This window comes from Phyllobates terribilis, unplaced genomic scaffold (assembly GCF_046119375.1).
Source record: "Phyllobates terribilis strain yellow unplaced genomic scaffold, ASM4611937v1 Scaffold_3__8_contigs__length_932513732, whole genome shotgun sequence".
Lineage (NCBI taxonomy): Eukaryota > Metazoa > Chordata > Amphibia > Anura > Dendrobatidae > Phyllobates > Phyllobates terribilis.
Genome location: NW_027362763.1, coordinates 845069986 through 845096429, shown reverse-complemented (window position 1 = coordinate 845096429; position 26444 = coordinate 845069986). Strand labels below are relative to the sequence as shown.

At 44.3% G+C, this 26444-nt stretch overlaps 1 protein-coding gene across 3 annotated transcripts in view; it reads right to left on the bottom strand.

Moving 5' to 3' along the window:
- SYNDIG1 (synapse differentiation inducing 1) overlaps positions 1 to 26444 on the bottom strand; it is a 457525-nt gene that overhangs the window by 419756 nt on the left and 11325 nt on the right. The gene's annotated exons all lie outside the window — the stretch shown is intronic.

The following is a 26444-nucleotide window of genomic DNA, read 5'->3' as shown; positions in this document are numbered from 1 at the left end:
AGGCAGTGGGACGGCCTCCTCCCTCCAACCCGGGTTTTCCAGTGGCTCTTGCCACAGGTCCTTTAAAACCCCTGCACTGTTTATGGACTCATGTTAACCCGGCTGCGAACCGGAGAACTTTCTGTTTACCCGTGAGTTGCTGAATAAAAGCTGTTTATGTTGGACTTGCTTGGGTCACTGCCTCAGTTACTGCACGGTGTGAACAGCGCCGCCTTACAATATATATATATATATATATATATATATATTTATATATATATATATATATACATATATTTATATATATAATGTGCAGAATTATTAGGTAATTTGTATTTTGATGATTGGCTTTATTACTGAACAACAGGTCTGAAACCTAAATACTTAAGAAAGTAAAAGTGAAGTTTTGTCTCTCTTAGGCGACGTTCACATGTTCACATGTTCAGTATTTATAAGCCAAAATCAGTAGTAGAACAATCAGAGGAAAAGTGTAATAGAAACACGTGCACCACTTCTGCATTCATCACCCACTCCTGGTTTGGGCTTACAAATACTGATGTAAAATACAGACCAAATACTGAACGTGGGAACATGGCAGTTGCCCTGCAATTGGTTGCAGGAGATCTCTTCATTTGATATTACAGATATCTTCTTGAAGCTGTCTCTCTAGGACCCAGTGGCTACCATCCTCTGGCTAATTAACACCCTGGCCTGGGTGAATAAATACCTGCTGTGTGCCAGAGGGAGGTGTTGGCGATATTCACATTATCCCTTGTGAAGGCTTGAGCAGGAGCAGTACTTCTACCTCTCTGGTGCTAGAGCACGTGTGCGCATTTGCCATCTAAAGCTAAGTGATTTTCCCTTGTTTGTCCCCCCTTGTTGTCTGTAGTGGTCAGTGGGGATTGACTAGCGCTCATCTCCTCCCTTCCCTAGCCAGGGCCCAATGCCAGGCAAAGACAGGGCGAGTTACGCGTGCGGCCACTGGTGAAGAACCAATATAGGGACGTTAGTGGAGACAGGGTGAGATTAGATCTACCTAGGAGGTCTCCATTCCCTAGAGGCTTGGCTCCCTTTCCCTCTTCCCTTTGTGTTGCACTAAGTCTTTCTTACACCTTGCGTGACACTACTAATCGTTCATTGGTTTCCAATTCCCCAAAGTATCCAGTTCAAACTACTAACATCGACCTACATAGCTCACCCAATTGCCTCCTGAAATTCTCCTGAGTATATCCACCATCCTCTGGAATTCTGTGGCCCAACAGATCTGATTATCCATGACATTTGGAACATTAAGATGGAACTTGAACATCTCTTCAAGTAAGCTTACAGCCTGCAATAACCCACCTCACCATCACAGCAACTGTCGCAACCCCCTAGCCTGTTGTCTCCCAATTATCCTGTAGACTGTAAGCCAGCAAGGGCAGGGTCCTCTCCCATCTGTGCCAGTCTGTTATTGTTAGTTTATTCACCGTAATTTACATTTGCATTTTGGTATGTAACCCCTTCTCATGTACAGCACCATGGAATCAATGGTGCTAAATAAATAATAATAATAATAATAATAATATAGTGTGGCATATTTACCAAGCTAAATGGATCAGGATTCTGATGTAATTTGCACCCAAAAACTTGTCTTGTACCATGATAATTATGTGTCTTAGACATTTTTTTCAACTTGTCCCACGTGGGGGCATGGTCTTCCTGAAAGAGGATGTGGACACTTTGCATCAACATTTCAGGCAGAAAGTAGGCTAATTGGTTATTTAAAAATTAAACCCATCTGCTGTATTTTATGACTGTCTAGTCTAAAGTTTTCGCTAAGTATTAGACAGAATTGATACGTATTCCCCAATATTATGTTTTACACTTTGGAATAAAAACATACGGTATATAAAAAGCATAATATACAAACAATTGAAAGAAACTGAATTTCACACATGTCAGCTAAGACAAATGATGGATACTGATTGGAATGTATTACTCGTGGTCAAACCAAATGATACAACCACTGATTTAAAGAGATTTACCAAATTTCTCATCATGCTTATCTCAAGGCAGTCTTCCTGATTAACTTTTCTTTACAATGTTGAGCCCATTCCCTCACCTCAGGAGGCATGTTGTGCCAATTTTATTTTACCCCTTCTTTATCACCCTATTTTCCTCAATTTACTTACTTTTTCTTATCTTATTTATTTCTTTTCACCTTTCATTGGTTTAATTTTATTTTCCTTTGGGATATGCTAATTTATTCACATATCAAACCTCCATGGATGTCATATACCTGAATTGTATTGTACTGGCTTTAATGTTCCAATTCTTATCTTTTTTACTGACATGCTTTAATAAAATCTTAGTGAGCAAAACATCTGATGCAGATTGATTTCACTGTCATCAATCTATCACTCACGGATCCCAACACAAGTAAAAAGAAAATTCAGGATAGATTTTGAAAACTTCCCAATATTCCAGAATCCTCACATTTATTTCGTATTTCTGAATGTGTATGTCTGGTCCTGTACACCCTTGTGCCTTGCTACACTTTTACTCTGCCTTCCTTCTGCTTGCCTTCTGTTGACAGCCTTTGCTGTCAACATTTGAGACCTACAGAACTGCTGAACTGTGGCATCGGTGTGTGAAAGGTCCAGGAAGGGCTGCAGTGAAGCTTCTGTGATTACAGTGTCAGCAAAAATTGATGGATCACAGATCACCAAGCAGCTTTGCTGAGAGATAAGAAAAAAAATATTTTTCATTTAATAAAACATAATATTTATAATATATGTATATATACAAAATTTTGTTTACTGTTTTTTTTCCTGTGCGTTTTTGGTCTGCATCACTTCTGATCCTATAGGAAAAGTAATAACAAGTTGACAACAATTTGTATCAGTTTTATAGTCTATATCCCACTAACCTAAATGACACAAAAAAGGATCTTGAAACTATAGATGATCGAATCTACAGAAACTTGAATTCTGCAAATCACGCAAATTAAAGGGAATTAAAGGGAATCGGTCAAACGATTTTTGCCACCTAATCTGAGGGCAACATAATGTAGATCCAGAGACCTTGATTCTAGCGGTGTGTTACTTACTGGGCTGCTTATTGTTGTTTTAATGAAATCACTGTTTTATCAGGAGGAGATTATCAAGAGAGGACTAGTGAACCTGCTGCCAGTAGTCAAGCATATTCATGATCTGTTTATAATCCCGGGCCCACCACTGACTGGAAGCTTTCTGTGTTAACTGTACATGGGTGGAATCCTGCTATTCAGTGGAGTGTACGGGGTTAAGCCGAGCTCAGCATTTAGAGAACTGCTAGATCTGCAACAGATAAAAATGTGATTTTATCAAAATGATATCAAGCAGCTTGTTAAGTGAAATATTGCTGGAATCAGGGTCTCTGCCCATTTACTATGCTGTTGTCAGATGGGATAGCAAAAACCTGGTGACAGATTCCCTTGAAACAGGCAAATTCAATTTGCATTAAAGTTATTTGATGCAAACTGAATGTTCCTTGTTATGCTCTGGGGTTTGTAGATTCCAGAGCATAATAAAAACAGTATGTATATAAAAAAATAATGAATACTCACCTCACTGCTCACCTGTCCGGCCTTCCCCACAGCCCGCTCTCCTCTCCTCCGAGCATACAGGGATGTCAGAGGCCTACTCTGTTGGAAGCTGCAGCTCAGAGCCCAAAGACAATGCGCGTGACCAGGGAACGCGAAAAGAAGAAGTGTGGAGGACAGCGTGCTGCAGGGATAGCGGGACAGGTGATCCAGCCCTCAATTTTTTAGCAAAATGGTGGCCAGCTGGTTGATATTTTGCAGAATTTGCGAGTTGAATTGTGAAATTTCCGTATTCTGGAGAAAACACATTTTTGTAAAATTCAAGAACAATTCAATTTCACTTGAATATATTCGCTCATCTCTACTTGAAAGCCTATATATAAAAATCCTCTGGATGCCAAAATTGAGGAAGACGAACATGATCAACCAGTTAAAAGTCAAAGGATCTCTTCAATGGAGCTGATGACTTATGTACATGGCAGAGCTGTCATAGTATACTATATTAGGCAATGCTTTGGGAAGGGTACATTTGCTAAACACAGTGCAACACAACATAATTATATTTATTTATGTTCAGAAATATTTGCATATTTCCCAGAGAAGTATTGATGCTTAAATGCCTCCTCACCTTGGCATGTCACTCTCTGCAAGGAGAAACGTTACGCTCTCACCTAGCCAAATGAGATCTCACACTTTGCACTGATGAGGAGCAGTTCCCCCGAAACACAGTGTCTGCAAATTGAGATTCTGTTTCTGGCTTTTATCCTAAGTCATGTGACAAGGCTCGTTAGAGAGTCGATACTGACTTTTAGGATTGCTACTTCCTATAGGCGGCACTAGAGTTCTGGTCCTCTTCCACTCTGAAGAGACAATTTGCATGTTAGGAGGTATATAATTCTAACAGAAAAAGCCTCCTCCGAGAGACTGGACTTTCTTAGTGCCATATATAGACTTCATACCACACATGGAGCTGAATTATGGCCTGAAATTGATGCGATCTTGCAGCATCTCGATCAGCATATGTGAATTTATTCTTAAAATGTGTCAGCCACACAGGCTTGATTTTATTACAATACATTGTTCTCTGCAGGAACCCAGTGATTTCACGCTGGTAATCTCTCTACATGACAGCAGTGTAAATGCTGCTACCTCGTCCTTGACAACATAATTTACTGCACCCCAATGAGCAACTGGCTATGAAGGGATTTGAGCAGTTGTCGTTTTCTTTTAGCAACCATTTCTGCCTGATTCTCTTGTAGCAGGTACACGAGTCTTATACATTACTGTGATTAATCTAATTGCTTAATACGGGTACATTAAAAAGCCAAAAACGGAGGTCCTGATCAGATTTGTGCAAGTGAAATATTACTTTGTCACAACAAGCGATATATACCTCTGTAGATTCCAATGCAGTTTACGACCCCAATACATCATAGTTTGACCCTTGTACCTTACAAGGATCACATGGTGACTTTCATCTATGGGAACATATAGGATCACAGCGTGATTAATCCCAGAGTTACCTGTTACCATGGCAACTTCATACATCAGAGAAACCACTGATGTAAATGCTTTGGGGGAAATACTGAAATTATATTAGTTACATGTATATTGGTTTTCTGTGGGATTTTAGTCTTACGCCTATAATGTGTTTACTGTCTTACTGCCAGAAAAATATGAACTGAATTTTAAAGAAATACATCAGATTAGAATTTACATATTTAATGTAATGAATAGTGTTGAGCCACCCCCGTAGTGTTCGAGTTCGGTTCGGTTCGTCGAACACCCGTGTGTTCGCCGAACTGTTCGTCGAACTGTTCGTCGAACACCTTCGAACACCGTTAAAACCAATGGCAGGCAAACAAAAACACATAGAAACACATAGAAAACACCTTCAAAGGTGTCCAAAAGCTGACAAACTGCTCAGAAGACACAACTAACACATGGAAAAGTGACAAGTACATATAGTCATGCGAAAAGAAAAGAGGTGGAGGAGTAAAAGGAGGGGGAGACACAGATATAGGCATGTCATGCCCTTCTAAAATCCAAAAAGTGAGAAGCCGAGACGGCCAGTCCGCTCCTGCCCGTGCCACCTCCGTGTCGCCGGGTTTGTGCCAGAGCCGCGGTGAACCCTGACGGCCAGCCCCCCTCTCCCAATACTGGTGCCTGTCCGCTGGTGGGTCGAGAGAGCCCCCCTGTGGTGGAGGCAGCTCTAAGCTTTTTAATTTAAATTGTCCCTCTAATTTGAATGAATACACTTTAAATCCATTTACAAGGATCTATTGGAGGGCAAGTCTCATGCCAGCAGCCGCGTAATTCCAGCTCCAGTAGCGTCCACTAAAGCTGCTGCAGTTAAAAAGCTTTTATAAGGATCGAGCTCGGCTGTCCACCGCAAGGCATCCTAGTGCCAGTCCCAGCCCCTATGCCTTGGGGTGCCTCCTGATGCTCTTCACTAAGTATCCCGTGGTCCCGAAGCATTTCCTTTGAAAAAATTAAGTGTCCAAACTACAGGTGGTGTAGCTTGCTTAACAGCCGGGATAATCCGCTGACTAGCAGACACTGCTACTAGGCACAAAGTATTTCCTGGGCTAGATGCAGTTAAAAATTTGTAAGTAGATACTCTCGTAGGATGCTGAGAAAGCATTCCATAGAGTCTCCTGGCACGCCATATATGATTCTCTTAAAAAGCTTGGGGTAGGGGTCTAGGGGACCCTTTTATAGCCAAAATCACGGCCCTGTATCACAATACGTCACCTAGGCTGAAGATAAATGGAACTGTAGCACCGAGGGCTCGGTTGCTACAGACGTATTGCACCTCACCCAGAGGTGTGATATCTCACTCTCAGATAAGGATGGAGTGTGGATCAGGACCCGACACCTGCATGCATTACACCACATTGCCGTGGGGCAGGGCGACCAATATGCCCCTGAGATGGGCACGACAGTCCCTGTCCCTGGCTGGAGTGGGGGGAGGGAACACTGAGGAAGGGGAACCCTGCAGTGCAGGAGCAGGGAGGAAGCAGTTCCTGGGTGCATTGAGAAGGGAGTATAAAAGGTGGGCACCATCTTAGTTCAGTGCAGAGAAGTCTGAGCAGAAGTGGCAGGGAGCAGGGGCTCTGCATGAGCTCTGCTCCGGAGGCGGGCCTAGTAACAGAGGCCCAGGCCTGCAAGAGGGAGAAGGAAGGAAGAGGAGCGGAGAAGGCTCCAGGAACGAGGAATGAAGGGATCCCAGGGGTGCGGACGGGCGAGTCGCCACCGCACGCCCGAATCCACCTGCGTGGAGGGGTCAGGCCAAAGGGGGAGACCGGTCCCCGAACTAGTGGAGGCAGGAAACGACCCTCAGCTAGAAACCGGAGGCTCTGACATTTTATGTGGCGCAGCCCCTTGCTCCACCCGCTAGGAAGGCACCACATAGGGTCAGGGAAACTGGCGCCAAGTTTACCAAGAGGAGGCCCGAGGCAGCCGGACAGAAGTGTTGGTAAGAAAGGCCAGACAAAGGACACACAAAGGGGGTCCTGTGAAGCGCTCCAAAGTTATCTGGGAGTTGTCTGAGCCCCTCACCTGGTGAGCACAGTACGACGTGGGCAGCCGTTACCTGCAGACGTGGTCTGGATAATAAGAACTGTGAGTAAAGGCCCTGAACTGCATCACTGACTCCGTGTCGTTATTGCTGCTGCCCTGCACCATCACCCCCATCCTCCGCATACACTGCCCTGAGGCTATACTCCTCCCGTGGGGAGTTATGCTACGCTCTGCTGCACCCACAACACCAGCCTTAGCGGTCTGCCCTGTAGCGGCGGTTCACTCTGACCGCAATCCACGGGTGGCGTAGTCGGACATTTAAACATCAAAACCACATAAATAGTTCCGCCACTGGTTTGACCGCCCTGAGCCACGGAACCGGATCGCCGCCACGAAGACTACAACCACCAGCATCCACCAAAAAGGGTTCCGGCTCCGGGTGTCCCAAGGCCCAGGGGGTGCGTCAGAACATTTTCATCACCTTTCACAATCACCAATGGGACAAGGCAGGGATGTCCTCTGTCCCCTCTCTTATACATCCTAGTGACGGAGCACCTGCTCTCATCAATTCGCCATAACCCCAATATTAGGTGGATTGAGGTGGGAGGCACCGAGTACAAGTGCTCTCTATTTGCTGATGATGTCCTAGTATATATCACTCAATCACATATATCCATCCCTGCTGTTATGGCTGAAATAGATCACTTTGTTACATGGTAAAATTTTAAAATCAATGCAGCGAAGTCTGAGGCCCTCGATGTCTCCCTCCCTAAATCCATATAGGATTCCATCCAGTCCAACTTTCCCTTTGCCTGGCCCTCACAGGGTATCAAATACTTAGGAATTCCTATTCATAGAGACCTCTCCCATCTATGTTATCTTAATTTTGGGCCCTTTATTGAACAATTCCATACAGACCACGGTTGGCAAGTTAGAACTGTAAGATTCACTACGTGAACCACTGGTGTTTTGTGGAAAAGCACATGTACACCGCGTTCCAAATTATTATGCAAAAAGTGTTTAGGAGTGATAAGGGAAGAATTTGTTTGTTTGTCAGTTAAACTCATTGATGGTGATGTGTGTCAGGGCTCTTTATATCACTGTAAGCAATTGCAGACACCTGTGCTAATTAGTTTGGCAGGTGTGTCCAATGAAAGGCAAGACTACTTAAGAAGGCTCTCTCACATTATTAAGCAGCCTACATTTTCTGCCAAAATGGGAAAGAAAAAGGATGTGTCGGCTGCTGAGAAGCAGCAAATTGTGGAGTGTTTAGGTCAAGGCATGACTACAATCAACATTCTGCGATGATCAGGATGAAGTGTCTTGGCAATCAAGAAGTATGTAGCTGATTCACAGTACACACGTGTGCGTGCTGATAAGGGCAAATTGAGGACTCTTTCCTACAGGCAATTACGTCAGGTTGAAAGAGCAGCGGCAAAAAAGCCTTGTCATAGCAGCAGACAAGTTTTTGAAGCTGCTTGTGCCTCCAACGTCCCCCGAACAACAAGATGCAGGGTCCTTCAGAGGTTTGCAGCTGTGCATACGCCATCCTGTCGACCTCCTCTATCCACTTCACACAAGCAGAAACGGCTCCAGTGGGCCAAACATTACATGAAGACTGATTTCAAAACTGTTTTGTTCACGGATGAGTGCCGTGCAGCGCTCGATGGTCCAGATGAATGGAGTGGAGGATGGCTGGTTGATGGACACCCCACGCAAACACGGCTACAGCGCCAACAAGGAGGAGGTGGAGTAATGTTTTGGGCTGGAATCATGGGGAGAGAGATTGTCGGCCCCTTTAGGATCCCTGAAGGCGCTAAAGATGAACTCCATAATGTATGTGGATTTTCTCAAACAGCACTTCCTGCCATGGTTCAAGAAGAAGAACCGTGTATTTCACAGCAAGATCATTTTTCTGCATGATAATGCACCATCTCATGCTGCACATAAAACATCTGCATCTCTGGCTGATATGGGCATAAAAGGGGACAAACTTATGGTGTGACCCCCATGCTCCCCTGACCTCTACCCCATTCAGAACCTTTGGAGCATCATTAAAAGGAGTGTCTATGATGGCGGGAGGCAGTTCACATCTAAGCAACAGCTCTGGGAGGGTATTCTGTCCTCATGCAAAACAATTGAAGCAGAAACCATCCAAAACCTGACAAATTCAATGGACGAGAGAGTTCAGAAGCTCCTTTCGAACAAGGGGTCCTGTGTGAAAATGTAACATCACCTAGAATAAAGTTTTGAGTTGAAAACTGTTTGATTTCAGTTTCTAACAACCTGCTAATGCTTATAATTTCAAAAATGACCATTTTTTTGGTCTTTATTAAAATGAAAAGGTTGATCGAAAAGTTTGGGGGATCTAAGAGTGTGGCAACCCAGTAGTCATGATTACTTCGAATTCTGACAATATGAGGGTCATGCTGCAGGTAGTGCAGCAAGAAGGCACTTATGTGTCTTGCGCATCTCGGAGCCCCAAAATTATTTTCCGGGCTAGATGCAGCTAAAAATTATTTTTAATTTTAAATCTGGTGAAGCTTATTATAGATGGCCTAATAGGATCAGTGCTGCACACTGCTACAAAGCCCAAATTATTTTCCAGTCAAGATACAGATAAACATGATTAGTAATTTGAAAGCTTAAAACGGTTGGTAGGGTGATTTTAACCAATCATCAAGCTTTTACTCTCCCCAGGATGACACAGGGGTAGAAAAGTCGTTTCGGATCCATGATTTGTTCATCTTTATAAACGTGAGTCTGTCTACATTATCAGTGGAGAGCCGCGTGCGCTTATCTGTCAGCACACCACCAGCAGCGCTGAACACACGTTCAGACAGAACGCTGGCTGCGGGGCATGACAAGATCTCCAAGGCGTAAGTGGCTAGCTCCGGCCATTTATCCAGATTGGAAGCCCAAAAAGAGCAAGGGTCCAGTGACACAGTCGTGGCTTCAATGTTTACTTGTAGATACTCCTGTACCATCGTCTCTAGGCGTTGACTATGTGTCAGACTTCTTGTCTCCTGTGGCCTTGCAAAGGATGGGCTAAAAAAGTGGTGAAATGATTCCGCAAAATTGATGTTACCAGCAGATACTGTGGTTCTGTTACGGTTTGAGTGCTGAACACTTGACGGTCCCACGGTTGGCAAGTTGGAACTGTGAGATTCACTACGTGCACCACTGGTATTTTGTGGAAAAGCACATGTAAGATTCTGCAACAGTCTCTGCTGATACTCCTGCATGCGTGCATCCCTTTCTATGGCAGGAATAATTTCTGCAAATTTACTTTTGTACCGGGGATCTAACAGTGTGGCAACCCAGTAGTCAGGATTATTTCTAATTCTCACAATTCGAGGGTCATGTTGCAGGTAGTGCAGCAAGAAGGCACTCATGTGTGTTGCGCATCCAGGAGCACCAAGTCCCTGTTGTGTTGGTGGCGAGGTAACAATCATGCTTCCTTCCTCTGTCCTCTCCCCCCAACCTCGCACAACAGAAATGTGATCAAGGTCTCCCTCATCTGATGAGTCTTCCATCAGTTCGTCCTCCACTTCTTCCTGGGCTCCTGCACCTTCCTCACTAGTTTGGCTGCTACCATGCGCCCTGGTAAAATCATCTCCCCCACCCTCACATGCCTGCCGCCCTGGTGCTGCCGACCGTCTGGACCTTGCAGATGTTAGCCCTTCCGAATACAACTCCTCCTCCTCTACTTCCTCCACCTCCTCTTGTGCCACCACCTGACTCCGAATTCTGTTTAACATGTGCTCCAGCATGTAAATCACCGGAATAGTCATGCTGATAATGGCATCGTCAGCACTAAACATCTTCGTCGCCATTTCAAAACTGTGCAGAAGGGTGCATAGGTCCCTGATCTGAGACCACTCCTCCAGCGTGATTTGCCCCACCTCTGAATCTCGTTGGTCCAGGCTATACGTCAGAACGTATTGCACCAGGGCTTGTCGGTGCTGCCACAGTCGCTGCAACATGTGCAGAGTTGAATTCCACCGGGTAGGCACATCGCATTTTAGCCGGTGAAGTGGCAGGCCCAACGACTTCTGTAGAGATGTAAGTCGCTGAGCTGCGGGATGCGAACGGCGGAAGTGAGCACACAGCGACCGTGCCCTCTGCAGAAGGCCATCTAGTCTGGGATAGTGGGCTAAAAATTGCTGGACAACCAGGTTCAACACGTGAGCCATACAAGGCACGTGTGTGACATTGCCCCGGCAAAGGGCCGCACCCAGGTTTGCAGCATTGTCGCACACGGCCTTCCCTGGTTTCAGGTCCAGTGGAGACAACCATTCATGAAATTGGTTCTCCAGAGCTGACCACAACTCCTCAGCTGTGTGACTCACATTTCCCAGACATTTCAATGTAAAAACCGCCTGATGTTGTTGAGCCCTACTGCCAGCATAGTAAGGAGGTGTGCAGGATCCCTTCTGCGCAGTTAGAAAGCTTGTGGCATGACCAGACAGGCTTTGGGTGCAGGTGGAAGACCGAGAGGAGGTTGAGGAGGCAGAAGCAGTGGAGGAAAAATGACATAAAGAGGATTGACGCACAACTCGTGGGGACAGCAAGACTTGGACAGCAGCCCCTTGTCCTGCTGTCACCATAGTTACCCAGTGCCCAGTCAGCGACATGTAACGCCCCTGTCCATGCCTACTCGTCCAAGTGTCTGTGGTGAAATGCACCCTGTCACACACAGAGTTTCTCAAAGAAGCGGTGATGTTGTGTGCGACATGCTGGTGGAGCGCAGGCACACCTTTCTTTGAGAAGTAGTGCCGACTGGGCATCTGGTACTGGGGCACTGCGACGGACATAAGGTCTCGAAAATCCTCTGTGTCCACCAGGCGGAAAGGCAGCATTTCTGTAGCCAAGAGCTTGCAGATGGTGAAATTCAACCTCTTAGCTTTCTCATGGCTAGGAGGAAATGGTCTTTTACTTGTCCACATCTGAGGGACCGAGGGCTGGCTATTGTGCTTAGACGGGGTTGATAAGGGTGTCCCCGGCAAACTGCCGGTCTGTGAGGAAGATGCAGGCGGACATGTTAGGTTGCCTTGATCCAAAGGTGGTGCTATCGATGTCGGACAGCGCTCAAGACCAGCTGGTGTTACCACCTCCAAAGAAAATGATGACCTGCCAATCACGCTGGCTGTTGCGGGTAAAGAGGTGGCAGGTCTGCGCCCCAAAACAGGTGTGACTGCTGTCCCCCCAGTCACAGAGGATGAAGAGGCCGCGGATGCACAAGATATGGCAGACGGTGGTTGGCCCGGCCGGCTAGACCGCATTGTAGCACACTGAGCTTCCCACTGCAACTTATGCTTCATGTCCATGTGCCGGTTCATGCATGAAGTACTCAAACTATGTATTTTTTGGCCTCTACTTAGCTTTTGCTGACAAATGTTACAGATAACACGAGTTGGGTCATCTTTATCGATCTGAAAAAATGCCTAGGCTATGCAAGGCTTAGCACCCATGCGACCTGAAGAGCCACCACGACTTGTGGTGAGAGGCAGAGTTGTGTTTGAGGATGCAGTTGTTGACGTGCTTCCAGTACTACGTCTCTGTCCAGGAAGGCGCAACCTGACCTCGTCGTCACTAGCATCTTCCTCCACCTCCTCTGCTGACCTCATCTCTTGGCTGACTGTGGGTTGACAGTAAGTGGGATCTCCGACCTCATCATCATCACCCTGTGCGTTATCACACCCGTCGTCCTCAGAGCCAACCTGTTCCTGCCCTGACAAAAAACTAAAGTTGTCGCTCCAATCAGGTATTTGAGTCTTATCATCGTCTTCCTCATTGTCTCCACCAACAGGAGTTACAGTTTGGGAATGAGGGTCTACATTATGGTCAGAACCTTCTGCGTCTGGTCCTGGATCCGACTCATAAAGATTCTGGGCATCAGTGCAGATCATTTCCTCGTCTGGATTCACAGAAGCGCTGGAGTCGACCTCTGATTCCCAGGCTATAGTATGAGTAAACAGCTCTGCAGACTCAACCATCTGTTCTACCTCATACTCAGACGGGCAGCTGGAGATTTGGGAGCTGTGAGGAAGCAAGTGCGATTTGGGTGACACCTTTGAGGACTGGAGTATTTGTGATGTTGAAGTTGATGTGGAGGAGAGCCCACTTAAAGGAGCACTTGATATCCGTTGAAGCACCTGCTGTTTTTGTGCCTCATCTGGAATTTGTAGCGATTGGCGTGGCCGTAAGAAAGGGATCTTATCACATTGTCCGCTAAAAGAAGTAGACATTTTAGTTTGGCTGGAAGATGGTCTTTCTTCTGCACCTACCCCACGGACACAACCTTTTTTCCCCTTCCCAACACGCCTATTCCCCTTTCCACCAGCAGCAGGCCTTTTTCCACTCATTTTGGTGGTTAACTAATTCACAACTCTGGAGTTGTTTGCACAAAAAAACAATGGATGGTAACCGAGCAGAGCTGAGTGGCCAAACTGTGGTATTAGGCCAAAACTATTGGCTGGGTTAGATGCAGAAAAAAATTATTTTTAATTTGCAACCTGATGGAGGTCAGTATAGATGGACTAATAGACCAAGTCCCACACACTGCTAGAAGCCCAAATATTTTTTCAGAGCTAGATGCAGAAAAAAATTATTTTTAATTTGCAACCTGATGGAGGTCAGTATAGATGGACTAATAGACCAAGTCCCACACACTGCTAGAAGCCCAAATATTTTTTCAGAGCTAGATGCAGAAAAAAATTATTTTTAATTTGCAACCTGATGGAGGTCAGTATAGATGGACTAATAGACCAAGTCCCACACACTGCTAGAAGCCCAAATATTTTTTCAGAGCTAGATGCAGAAAAAAATTATTTTTAATTTGCAACCTGATGGAGGTCAGTATAGATGGACTAATAGACCAAGTCCCACACACTGCTAGAAGCCCAAATATTTTTTCAGAGCTAGATGCAGAAAAAAATTATTTTTAATTTGCAACCTGATGGAGGTCAGTATAGATGGACTAATAGACCAAGTCCCACACACCGCTAGAAGCCCAAATATTTTTTCAGAGCTAGATGCAGAAAAAAATTATATTCAATTTGCAACCTGCTGGACGTCAGTATAGAAGGACTAATAGAACAAGTCCCACACACTGCTAGAAGCCCAAATATTTTTTCAGAGCTAAATGAAGAAAAAAATTATTTTTAATTTGCAACCTGATGGAGGTCAGTATAGATGGACTAGTAGACCAAGTCCCACACACTGCTAGAAGCCCAAATATTTTTTCAGAGCTAGATGCAGAAAAAAATTATTTTTAATTTGCAACCTGATGGAGGTCAGTATAGATGGACTAATAGACCAAGTCCCACACACCGCTAGAAGCCCAAATATTTTTTCAGAGCTAGATGCAGAAATTTTTTTTATTCAATTTGCAACCTGATGGAGGTCAGTATAGATGGACTAATAGACCAAGTCCCACACACTGCTAGAAGCCCAAATATTTTTTCAGAGCTAGATGCAGAAAAAAATTATTTTTAATTTGCAACCTGATGGAGGTCAGTATAGATGGACTAATAGACCAAGTCCCACACACCGCTAGAAGCCCAAATATTTTTTCAGAGCTAGATGCAGAAAATTTTTTTATTCAATTTGCAACCTGATGGAGGTCAGTATAGATGGACTAATAGACCAAGTCCCACACACTGCTAGAAGCCCAAATATTTTTTCAGAGCTAGATGCAGAAAAAAATTATTTTTAATTTGCAACCTGATGGAGGTCAGTATAGATGGACTAATAGACCAAGTCCCACACACTGCTAGAAGCCCAAATATTTTTTCAGAGCTAGATGCAGAAAAAAATTATATTCAGTTTGCAACCTGATGGAGGTCAGTATAGATGGACTAATAGAATGATACTATGCCCAAAAGATTTTACTTCACTAGGTGCAGTAAAAAAATTGGTATTCTATACACAGGTGGTATATCTTGCAACACAGATAGGCTACTCCACTGACTAACACACTCTGCAATAGGCCAAAAAGGATTAGCTTTGCTAGATTCAGCCAAATGCTGTGAAAAAAACTTGCACAGCACTGGCACAGACCTGCCTGGCAAAAACTGATAGGAACTGATGTAACCTAGTCCTGAAAAGGACTCCAATTACAATTAGTCTTTACTCCCACAATCTATCTATTTAAGAGCACAGACCTGCCTGATAAAAGTCGTAGGAAATGCTGTAACCTAGTCCTTAAAAGGACTGCAATCACAACTATTCCCTACTCCCAAGCTATCTGTATATTTGTGCGAAAATTGGCTTGAAATTAACAAGGTATAGCGCACACAGCAACAGCGGTGCCGTCTAACACGCAGCTGCAGCAGTGAGAAAATGGTGGCGACGGGGAAAATGGCTTGGTCTTATAGGGCAAGGACATGTGACATACACTGCCAATGACACATGCCCTTGCTTGTGTGAAAAAAAGCACTTCGCTCCGTGTGTGCGCTGCTGATAGGCTGACAGATTGCACCTCCCCACTGCAAATGCGGGAAAGAGAAAAAAAAATGGAGATCTTCATTGTTCCTGCAGAGATCCATCCCCTGCCCCTCCCCCCGCCCCGCTGTACACTCAAACTGCGTATTAACATTAATTTTCATCATTACTGAGAAAAAATCCAGTTATGATTTTGGTGCACGAACAGTTATCGAACATAACCTCGAACAGCCGAATTTTTCTCAAATTGTTCGTGTTCGCCGACCGGCTCGAACACCGCCCAAAACAGCTCGAATTTGAGATTGGCGAACAGTTCGAGTAGAACAACGCTCATCTCTAGTAATGAAAGCTGATAGTGTACTTTGCTTAGCAAATACAATGTGTTCCAAATTATTATGCAAATAATATTTTCTAAGATTTTCCCAAATTACCTATATGAATTGCAGTCATTGTAATTTTCCAGTCAAATAACTATTAGAGTACAATTGAAAGGTTTTTTGTACAAACTGCCTATGATAACAGTATATTTAAAAAAAATAAAGAACTCAAACTGCACTCAAAATGCATGTTCCAAATTATTATGCACAGCAGAGTTTTCAACCTTTTCATCCGATCGCCTGTGTTACACATAGCAGGGCGGCGCTCATAGTAGATCGGCTATTACAACCAAAGGGATCTCCTGAAAGTTATGGCTTATGGAAGAAGGAGAGGAAAAATGGGAACGAAAAAGTACCAGTATCCGCCAAAAATAGTGAGTATTTTTTTTAAGAACCATGTTATGCCATATCGCTGCTATTCCACTTGGAAATGGACTTCTTATAGATAGATTTTGCTCAATCAATGCAAACAATATCAGGAGAGGGACATGTCTCACTTACAAAGGATAATAGTAATGCCAAGTTGGGCATTTATGAAAACATTTCTAAGAGAAAAAAAAGCAGAGGATAGGCACAATGCACAGTTCTTAGCAAATAATTTATTTACTAAAACAGATATATCAAGATAGTTGACAGGTCCCCTTCAAAAACAACTAATATACACTTTCCCTCTAAATAGTTCCAGAGTGCCTCCATACACATTAAATTAACAATGTCATCCAAAGTCTGTCTCCTATCAATAATAGTTGTCAAAGAACATTGATAGATAGTGCTAAAGTACCCCTAGAGAGGGAAGTATTGGTTCTCCTTAAAATCTCAGCTGAGTGTGGAGTTTTACAGCCGATGCTCCAGCGCAGTTAGTTATCTCACCGAAGCACCTCGTAGAGTGAGCTTCCTATTAGTCGATGTCTGATTTTTTTTAATGAGCCTTGTAACATGACCAGGAATAAATCTAGAAACTAATTTACAGACAAATTGAAAAAAAATAAGCAAATTGCAGATGGAAAGAAATTATCTCACAAGTACCCCTTAGGAGAGTGAGGTAGCTACCTTATAACTCAACGTGAGAGAGCTAATTTGCATACTTTCTCCCATGGCTCTTTGCCTGTTTTATAAGACTCCATACAGAACAATGCTCCAAGGATTATACAGCCATTTTGATATGGCTTTTCAAAGTAAGTACAGCAGTCTCGTCAGGTCTAAGATATCTATTTAGTAATGTATGCAGTGTGTATTGTAAAATCAGGTGACAGATTCACTTTAACCCCTTTACGACCTTGGACATATGAGTACGTCCAAGGTCGTATCCCTGGCTGAAGCCCTGCTGTGTGTAGCACAGGTGATCGGATGATCGCAGCTTCTAGTCTCCAATGGTGACTACTGAAGCCAGTGAAAAGTAAAAAAAAAATGTTTTTAAAAATATTAAAAATATTAAAAAAATAGTTCAAATCACCCCCATTTTGCCCCATTCAAAAAAAAAAAAAAAAGTCAAATATACACATATTTGGTATCGCCGCGTTCAGAATTGCCTGATCTATCAATATATAAAAATAATTAATCCGATCTGTAAAAGGCGCCACGAGAAAAAAATCAAAACGCCAGAATTACGTTTTTTTGGTCGCCACAACAGGTGGTCAAAAGGCAATATCTACCCCAAAATGATATCAGTATAAACATCAGTTCAGTGCACAAAAATAAGCCTTCACCAAGTCCTAGATCCTTAAAAATGGAGACGCTATGGGTCTCGGAAAATAGCGATTTTTTTTTTTTGCAAATTTTGGAATTTTTTTTACCACTTAAATAAAAAAAAAACCTATACATGTTTGGTATCTATGAACTTGTAATGACCTGGGGAATCATAATGGCTAGTCAGTTTAAGGCTGCGTGCCCACTATGTGTTTTTCAAGCGTTTTTGCCGCGGAATTTCCACAGCGAAAATGCTTAAAAAATGCTTGGTAATACGTGCTCCATGGTCCTCAATGATAATCCGCATGTGCTGTGCATATGCTGCGGAAATTTCCGCTGCGGATTATCATTGTGGAAAAATACGCAGCATGTCCATTAATTTTGCGGACACGCAGCGTAATTGCCGCCATTGACTTGCATTGAATCGCTTAATATCTGCATGAGTACATGTGCACATGCGGATATTAAGCGATTCAATGTGCGGATGGTACCCGGATCTGGAGAAGAGAAGACTTTCCTCCAGACCCTGGTACCATAGTACCTGTAAAAAAAAGAATTTAAAATAAAAAATAAAGATTATACTCACCTTCCGATGGCCCCCGGTCTCCATAGCGATGTGTCCGGTGTGTTGGGCAGCTCGCAATGGTCTAAAAGGACCTTCCATGACGTCATTTAGTCATGTGACAGGTCACGCGACCGCTGAAGTCAGAGGTAGCGTGACCTGTCACATGACTAAATGACGTCATGAAAGGTCCTTTAACACCACAGCGGGCTGTACAAGAGACCGGACGCACTGGAGAAAAGACCGGGGGCCATCAGAAGGTAAGTATAATCTTTATTTTTCATTTTTTACCATTCTTATTCTTTTTTTTTTTTACTATTTACTTGATCACACTATATAAATCGACGCCGGTTGCATGGATTTATATAGTGTGACCAAGTTGTCAAGCACTTTCCAAGTGATGCTAAAATCGCTTGGAAAGCGCTTGTCAACCCGCATGCAGAAATGCAAGTGAAGAACGCTTGACAAACGCTTCTACCTGGCGGGAAAAACGCATGTAAAACCCGCATGCATTTTTCCTACCAGGGAGAAGCGGAAAAAATATGCAGCATTTCTGCATCGTGGGTACATAGCCTTAGCATTTAGTGAATATGGTAAAAAAAACAACCCAAAAAACAATTGTGGAATTGCACTATTTTTGCAATTTCACCGCACTTTGAATTTTTTTCCTGTTTTCCAGTACATTATATGGTAAAATCAATGGTGTTGTTCAAAAGATCAACTGGTTCCGCAAAAAAAAAGAAAAGCCCTCACAATGGCCATATTGACAGAAAAATAAAAAAGTTATGGCTCTGGGAAGACAAGGTGCAAACAACTAAAACGTAAAAACAGAAAAACCAAAGGTGGTAAAGGGGTTAAAATATTAATTAAAAAAATTAATGTTCTGGAAAACATTTTACATTTCTATTCCACTGTTTCTGAATGACCTGGGCCAAGTCCTAGAAGATTTGTGCAGACATAAACGACCTATATCTACATAGAGTTAAAAGGAGAGGTCTGAACCTTGGAATCTATTCCTGCCACTTTATTCCAGTGCTACTATACTGGTGTAGTAATATACTATATAATATCGGTTGGATACATGAAAAGTTTACCTTTTATGGATTGGGAAAAAAGTGGACAAAAGATTTAAAAAAAAAAAAAAAGCTGCTTGCATTTCACATTACCTAATCAATCACCTATTGTGCAGATTCAATTGTCAGGAACCTCACTCTTTCCATTCTCCGCCACTGCTTCCCATTCCCCTGGGCTGCCTATTATTCTCCCTTCAGAGCAATTGTCAGAGATAATGTTTATCTTTTTAAATCTGAAAACAAATAAATCTCGCCATTTTATTCCTGGTACTAGATACGGCCTGGTATACATAAGTTCCTACATTCTCCCCATTAGAAAAAATAACATGAAAACTGACTGGCAGTCCGGGAGTCAATGTGAATTGCACCTACATCAGCACTGACGTATTCTCCGCTAGGCAAAGAAATGGTAGCCAGGACTAGGCCAACATAAGACAGCAAAGCCCAAGGGAGTCCTGATGATCTGGGTAAATGGTAGACAGGACCCCGGTATGACCCAGTCACCCTGAGCAATTGCCCTGTGTTCAGATTGCCTTCTATAGTAGCTGTAATACATTGTACACTTACATGATGCCAAACCCAATTTCTACACAACTATTCATATCTGAGATCAAATATAAAACAATATTACTATATTTCTTCATTCCCATTTCTAAATTCATAGGACAAGAAGAGGGTGGGATTTGTTCAAAATTAAAAGTGGTCTGTCATGACTTTGATTGTTTTGGCTTAGGTTAGGTGCAGACAGCCATTAGACTCACTCATCTAAGAGTCGCGGAAAATGACACTCTGATCAAACTCTGATCAGAGTGTCATCATAGCGTGATCCAATTTTCTAGAATAAGGAGAAGATGGAGAAAAAAATGTCTCCATCTTCTCAATTCTGTGAGGCCGCGGAAATCGGAGTGCACTCAAATGTCATCAGAGGGCAGCCCGATGTTTCACACGCACTCATTGACTTGCAGATCTGAATATCGGATCAAACTCAGGCAAGCAGCAATTTTTTCCTCAGAGTCTGTCCAAGGAAATAATCGGACATGTGCACAGCCCTATAGAACAACATTGGTCCGAGTGCAATTCATTGTTTAGTCGGATCACATTCGGACCAATAATACAGTCATCTGCACCTGCCCACAGTGATAAATGGTGAGTTATATCCTTATGTTATCGCAATTATAAAATAGTGAAAGATATCATGTAAAGTAGATTGTATTTACAAGGCATGCTGAGAAGAAGACATAACTTAATATGAATAAATATTGTCTATTACGCCGCATTTCTGGATTTTCTGCATAACCTTAGAGACAATTAAAATTTAGAGATAGAGCCTATAGCAAAAAGTCCCCTGTATACATGCCCCCTGTGAACATACTCTAATGACCCCCACATTAGCCTAATATCAGCTTAACCTGCCAATATCGATGGGCTCATCAGACAGTTTGTATGGGGACCTTCTAACTCTTCCTCAATAGATAATGTCAGGGGAGATATGGATCCAGCATATCCAATTTCAGACTGCCAGTCCTTTTGTTCTCAGTAGTAATGAGCGAGTATGTTCGGTTAACCCTTTCGGCGAGCATGCTCGGGTGCTCGCCAAGTATCTTCGGCGTGCTCGGGTGTTATATTTTAGTCACTCCATGTGCATGATTTGCAACTGTTTGACAGCTTTAATACATTTGAGGAATGCCTAAGAAATAGGCATTCGTCACATGTATTAAAGCTGTCAAACAGTCGCAAATCATGTGCAAGGCGTTACTCAAACATAACACCCAAGCACGCCGAAGATACTTGGAAAACACCCGAGCATGCTTGTAAATCTCGAGTAATGAGCATGCTCGCTTATCACTAGTTTTCAGCAAGATAAGCCACTGCCAAAGGAATCTGGCACAGGCTCTCCCATAAAGAATACAGGTGTGCTTGACAGAGCAAGTGCTCCTATGCATGGAGGAGTCAGAAGAGATAACTGCTGGCTGAACGATTGGCCCAACCATCGTTTGGCTAATAGATATCCATTGTGTATAGAGCCCATTAGTCTGTCATGAACTAAGTTGATCTATTTTTTTTTTTTTCACTGAAGTCAGTGGGTGATGGGTTGAAAGACTGATTGAGACTTATTTCTATCAGTTTTCCATCATTGCAGATTAGTGAAATGACAAATTAAACAGTGTGTACTTCAAGGGGCTATTCCAAACATGGAAAGTTAGCACTTGTCCATAAGATAGGTAATAGCTTTTTGATCAATAGGGGTCTGACTGGTAGGGCTCTATCAGAATGAAGCGTTGGCTGTGCAAGTACATTGCCTTAATTCATTTATTATGGGACTACAGGGGACCAAGTACTGCATTCAGCTATCTTTGCCAGTCCCATTGAATCCACTGCACTACTCTGGCATTTCAGAGCCCTGCTCTTGGTATTGGTAGGGAGACCAAGAGTCAGACCCCCTTTGATCACAAAGTTATCACCTATTCTATTGATAGATGATAATTTTAAATGTTGGGAATAACTCTTTAACGAAGCCTTCCCTCTTTTTTCACCTAAACCTGTGTATTTGTGTATGTACTGCAGTATCAGTGTGTTAATATACTCACCTAGCGCTTGCTGTCTTCGCTGGTGTCCAGTGCCTTTCCGGTCGTCATCAAGTTAACATCACCGCTCTTCAGACTCTCCAGATTACATTGTGTTCTATGTGACCCAGAAATGGCTTTTACGATGTAAGTCTCCATAGACTTATATTGTAATAGAAACTTCCGGCTCACGCACAAATTGATCAGGACACTTTGACAAGCCGTGAAACCACTAAGAAGAGGAGCCGCGGATCTGGGAGAAGACGGCAGTAGGGGATTATATTAACATACTGATACTACATTACATATACATATACACAGATTTAGGGTAGAAAAAGTTAATGGAAGTGTTCTTTAACCACAAGAATAACAGATCTTGACTACTAAGAACTTCAGAACGTTTGCACAAAAAAATATCAATCCCACCTGTAGTTAACCCCTTCATCTTCCACATCAATGGCCTTTCTCTGTCTTTCTTTACATTTATTTGATGGCTTGAACACTATCTTTCCGTGTAGAAAAGAGACAGGGAATACCCGTGAGACAAGCAATTACCAGTCTCATTAAAACTCCAGTATAAAAGGCAATGCAAAACACTTCACTAGAAAATCATACAAATAATCCAGTAAAAATCATGTAAATAAATAATCAATGTACAAAGCCTCATGGTGACTGGGACATGTGACTCTATAGGAATAAAGACGGCTTTGGATCGTTGCTATTTGATGCTGAAATGAAACAGAATTTATTCATTTCCATGCTTATAGCTTTTCCTTTGCACAACTCTTTTCATATTAAATCTACTTATCATGTCTGGGCTGGTATCACTCCAATACATGGAAGTAACACAACTCATAAAGCACAGATTGTCATGTCTATGTAAATTATACCTGACTTATGGGAGAATTACAAGTGTGCTTTAAAAGAAGGGATAATATACTGTCAACCCAATAAAAAGGAGTTATCACATTTCTTTGTTACATCATAAAGAGGATGTCTCATCACTCTGACATGTCTGATTTAGTAAATACTTATATTATTACAATTTACAGAGTATCCTTCCTGTTGTGTCTGTAACGATTCCATCCCTCAGTGCTGAGCAGTCTGTGCAGTGATTGACAGCTCAGTTGTCCAGTCTGGTGCAGGGGTGTGCTGAACTGTCTGTGCAGTGATTGACAGCTCAGTTATCCATTCTGGTGCAGGGGCTTGTTGAGCTGTCTGTGCAGTGATTGACAGCTCAGTTGTCCAGTCTGGTGCAGGGGTGTGTTGAGCTGTCTGTGCAGTGATTGACAGCTCAGTTGTCCATTCTGGTGCAGGGGTGTGTTGAGCTGTCTGTGCAGTGATTGACAGCTCAGTTGTCCAGTCTGGTGCAAGGGTGTGCTGAGCTGTCTGTGCAGTGATTTACAGCTCAGTTACCCATTCTGGTGCAGGGGCTTGTTGAGCTGTCTGTGCAGTGATTGACAGCTCAGTTGTCCAGTCTGGTGCAGGGGTGTGCTGAGCTGTCTGTGCTGTGATTGACAGTTCAGTTGTCCAGTCTGGTGCAGGGGTGTGTTGAGCTGTCTGTGCAGTGAATGACAGCTCAGTTGTCCATTCTGGTGCAGGGGTGTGTTGAGCTGTCTGTGCAGTGATTGCAAGCTCAGTTGTCCAGTCTGGTGCAGGGGTGTGCTGAGCTGTCTGTGCAGTGATTTACAGCTCAGTTATCCATTCTGGTGCAGGGGCTTGTTAAGCTGTCTGTGCAGTGATTGACAGTTCAGTTGTACAGTCTGGTGCAGGGGTGTGTTGAGCTGTCTGTGCAGTGATTGACAGCTCAGTTGTCCAGTCTGGTGCAGGGGTGTGCTGAACTGTCTGTGCAGTGATTGACAGCTCAGTTATCCATTCTGGTGCAGGGGCTTGTTGAGCTGTCTGTGCAGTGATTGACAGCTCAGTTGTCCAGTCTGGTGCAGGGGTGTGTTGAGCTGTCTGTGCAGTGATTGACAGCTCAGTTGTCCATTCTGGTGCAGGGGTGTGTTGAGCTGTCTGTGCAGTGATTGACAGCTCAGTTGTCCAGTCTGGTGCAAAGGTGTGCTGAGCTGTCTGTGCAGTGATTTACAGCTCAGTTACCCATTCTGGTGCAGGGGCTTGTTGAGCTGTCTGTGCAGTGATTGACAGCTCAGTTGTCCAGTCTGGTGCAGGGGTGTGCTGAGCTGTCTGTGCAGTGATTTACAGCTCAGTTATCCATTCTGGTGCAGGGGCTTGTTAAGCTGTCTGTGCAGTGATTGACAGTTCAGTTATCCAGTCTGGTGCAGGGGTGTGTTGAGCTGTCTGTGCAGTGATTGACAGCTCAGTTGTCCATTCTGGTGCAGGGGTGTGTTGAACTGTCTGTGCAGTGATTGACAGCTCAGTTGTCCAGTCTGGTGCAGGGGTGTGCTGAGCTGTCTGTGCAGTGATTGACAGTTCAGTTGTCCAGTCTGGTGCAGGGGTGTGTTGAGCTGTCTGTGCAGTGATTGACAGCTCACTTGTCCATTCTGGTGCAGGGGTGTGTTGAGCTGTCTGTGCAGTGATTGACAGCTCAGTTGTCCAGTCTGGTGCAGGGGTGTGCTGAGCTGTCTGTGCAGTGATTTACAGCTCAGTTATCCATTCTGGTGCAGGGGCTTGTTAAGCTGTCTGTGCAGTGATTAACAGCTCAGCTATCCAGTCTGGTGCAGGGGTGTGCTGAGCTGTCTGTGCAGTGATTGACAACTCAGTTGTCCAGTCTGGTGCAGGGGTGTGTTGAGCTGTCTGTGAAGTGATTGACAGCTCAGTTGTCCATTCTGGTGCAGGGGTGTGCTGAGCTATCTGTGCAATGATTGACAGCTCAGTTGTCCAGTCTGGTGCAGTGGTGTGCTGAGCTGTCTGTGCAGTGGTTGACAGCTCAGTTGTCCAGTCTGGTGCAGGGGTGTGCTGAGCTGTCTGTGCAGTGATTGACAGCTCAGTTGTCCAGTCTGGTGCAGGGGTGTGTTGAGCTGTCTGTGCAGTGATTGACAGCTCAGATGTCCAGTCTGATGCAGGGGTGTGCTGAGCTGTCTGTGCAGTGATTGACAGCTCAATTTCCCAGTCTGGTGCAGGGGTATGTTGAGCTGTTCGTGCAGTGGTTGACAGCTCAGCTGTCCAGTCTGGTGCAGGGGTGTGCTGAGCTGTCTGTATAGTGATTTACAGCTCAGTTATCCATTCTGGTGCAGGGGTGTGTTGAGCGGTCTGTGCAGTGGTTGACAGCTCAGTTGTCCAGTCTGGTGCAGGGGTGTGCTGAGCTGTCTGTGTAGTGATTTACAGCTCATTTATCCATTCTGGTGCAGGGGTGTGTTGAGCTGTCTGTGCAGTGATTGACAGCTCAGTTGTCCAGTCTGGTGCAAGGGTGTGCTGAGCTGTCTGTGCAGTGATTTACAGCTCAGTTACCCATTCTGGTGCAGGGGCTTGTTGAGCTGTCTGTGCAGTGATTGACAGCTCAGTTGTCCAGTCTGGTGCAGGGGTGTGCTGAGCTGTCTGTGCAGTGATTGACAGTTCAGTTGTCCAGTCTGGTGCAGGGGTGTGTTGAGCTGTCTGTGCAGTGATTGACAGCTCAGTTGTCCATTCTGGTGCAGGGGTGTGTTGAGCTGTCTGTGCAGTGATTGACAGCTCAGTTGTCCAGTGTGGTGCAGGGGTGTGCTGAGCTGTCTGTGCAGTGATTTACAGCTCAGTTATCCATTCTGGTGCAGGGGCTTGTTAAGCTGTCTGTGCAGTGATTGACAGCTCAGTTGTCCAGTCTGGTGCAGGGGTGTGCCGAGCTCTCTGTGCAGTGATTGACAACTCAGTTGTCCAGTCTGGTGCAGGGGTGTGTTGAGCTGTCTGTGAAGTGATTGACAGCTCAGTTGTCCATTCTGGTGCAGGGGTGTGCTGAGCTATCTGTGCAATGATTGACAGCTCAGTTGTCCAGTCTGGTGCAGGGGTGTGCTGAGCTGTCTGTGCAGTGATTGACAGCTCAGTTGTCCAGTCTGGTGCAGGGGTGTGTTGAGCTGTCTGTGCAGTGATTGACAGCTCAGATGTCCAGTCTGGTGCAGGGGTGTGCTGAGCTGTCTGTGCAGTGATTGACAGCTCAATTTCCCAGTCTGGTGCAGGGGTATGTTGAGCTGTCTGTGCAGTGGTTGACAGCTCAGTTGTCCAGTCTGGTGCAGGGGTGTGCTGAGCTGTCTGTGTAGTGATTTACAGCTCAGTTATCCATTCTGGTGCAGGGGTGTGTTGAGCTGTCTGTGCAGTGGTTGACAGCTCAGTTGTCCAGTCTGGTGCAGGGGTGTGCTGAGCTGTCTGTGTAGTGATTTACAGCTCAGTTATCCATTCTGGTGCAGGGGTGTGTTGAGCTGTCTGTGCAGTGATTGACAGCTCAGTTGTTCATTCTGGTGCAGGGGTGTGTTGAGCTGTCTGTGCAGTGATTGACAGCTCAGTTGTCCAGTTTGTTGCAGGGGTGTGCTGAGCTGTCTGTGCAGTGATTACAGCTCAGTTATCCATTCTGATGCAGGGGCTTGTTGAGCTGTCTGTGCAGTGACTGACAGCTCAGTTGTCCAGTCTGGTGCAGGGGTGTGTTGAGCTGTCTGTGCAGTGATTGACAGCTCAGTTGTCCATTCTGGTGCAGGGGTGTGTTGAGCTGTCTGTGCAGTGATTGACAGCTCAGTTGTCCAG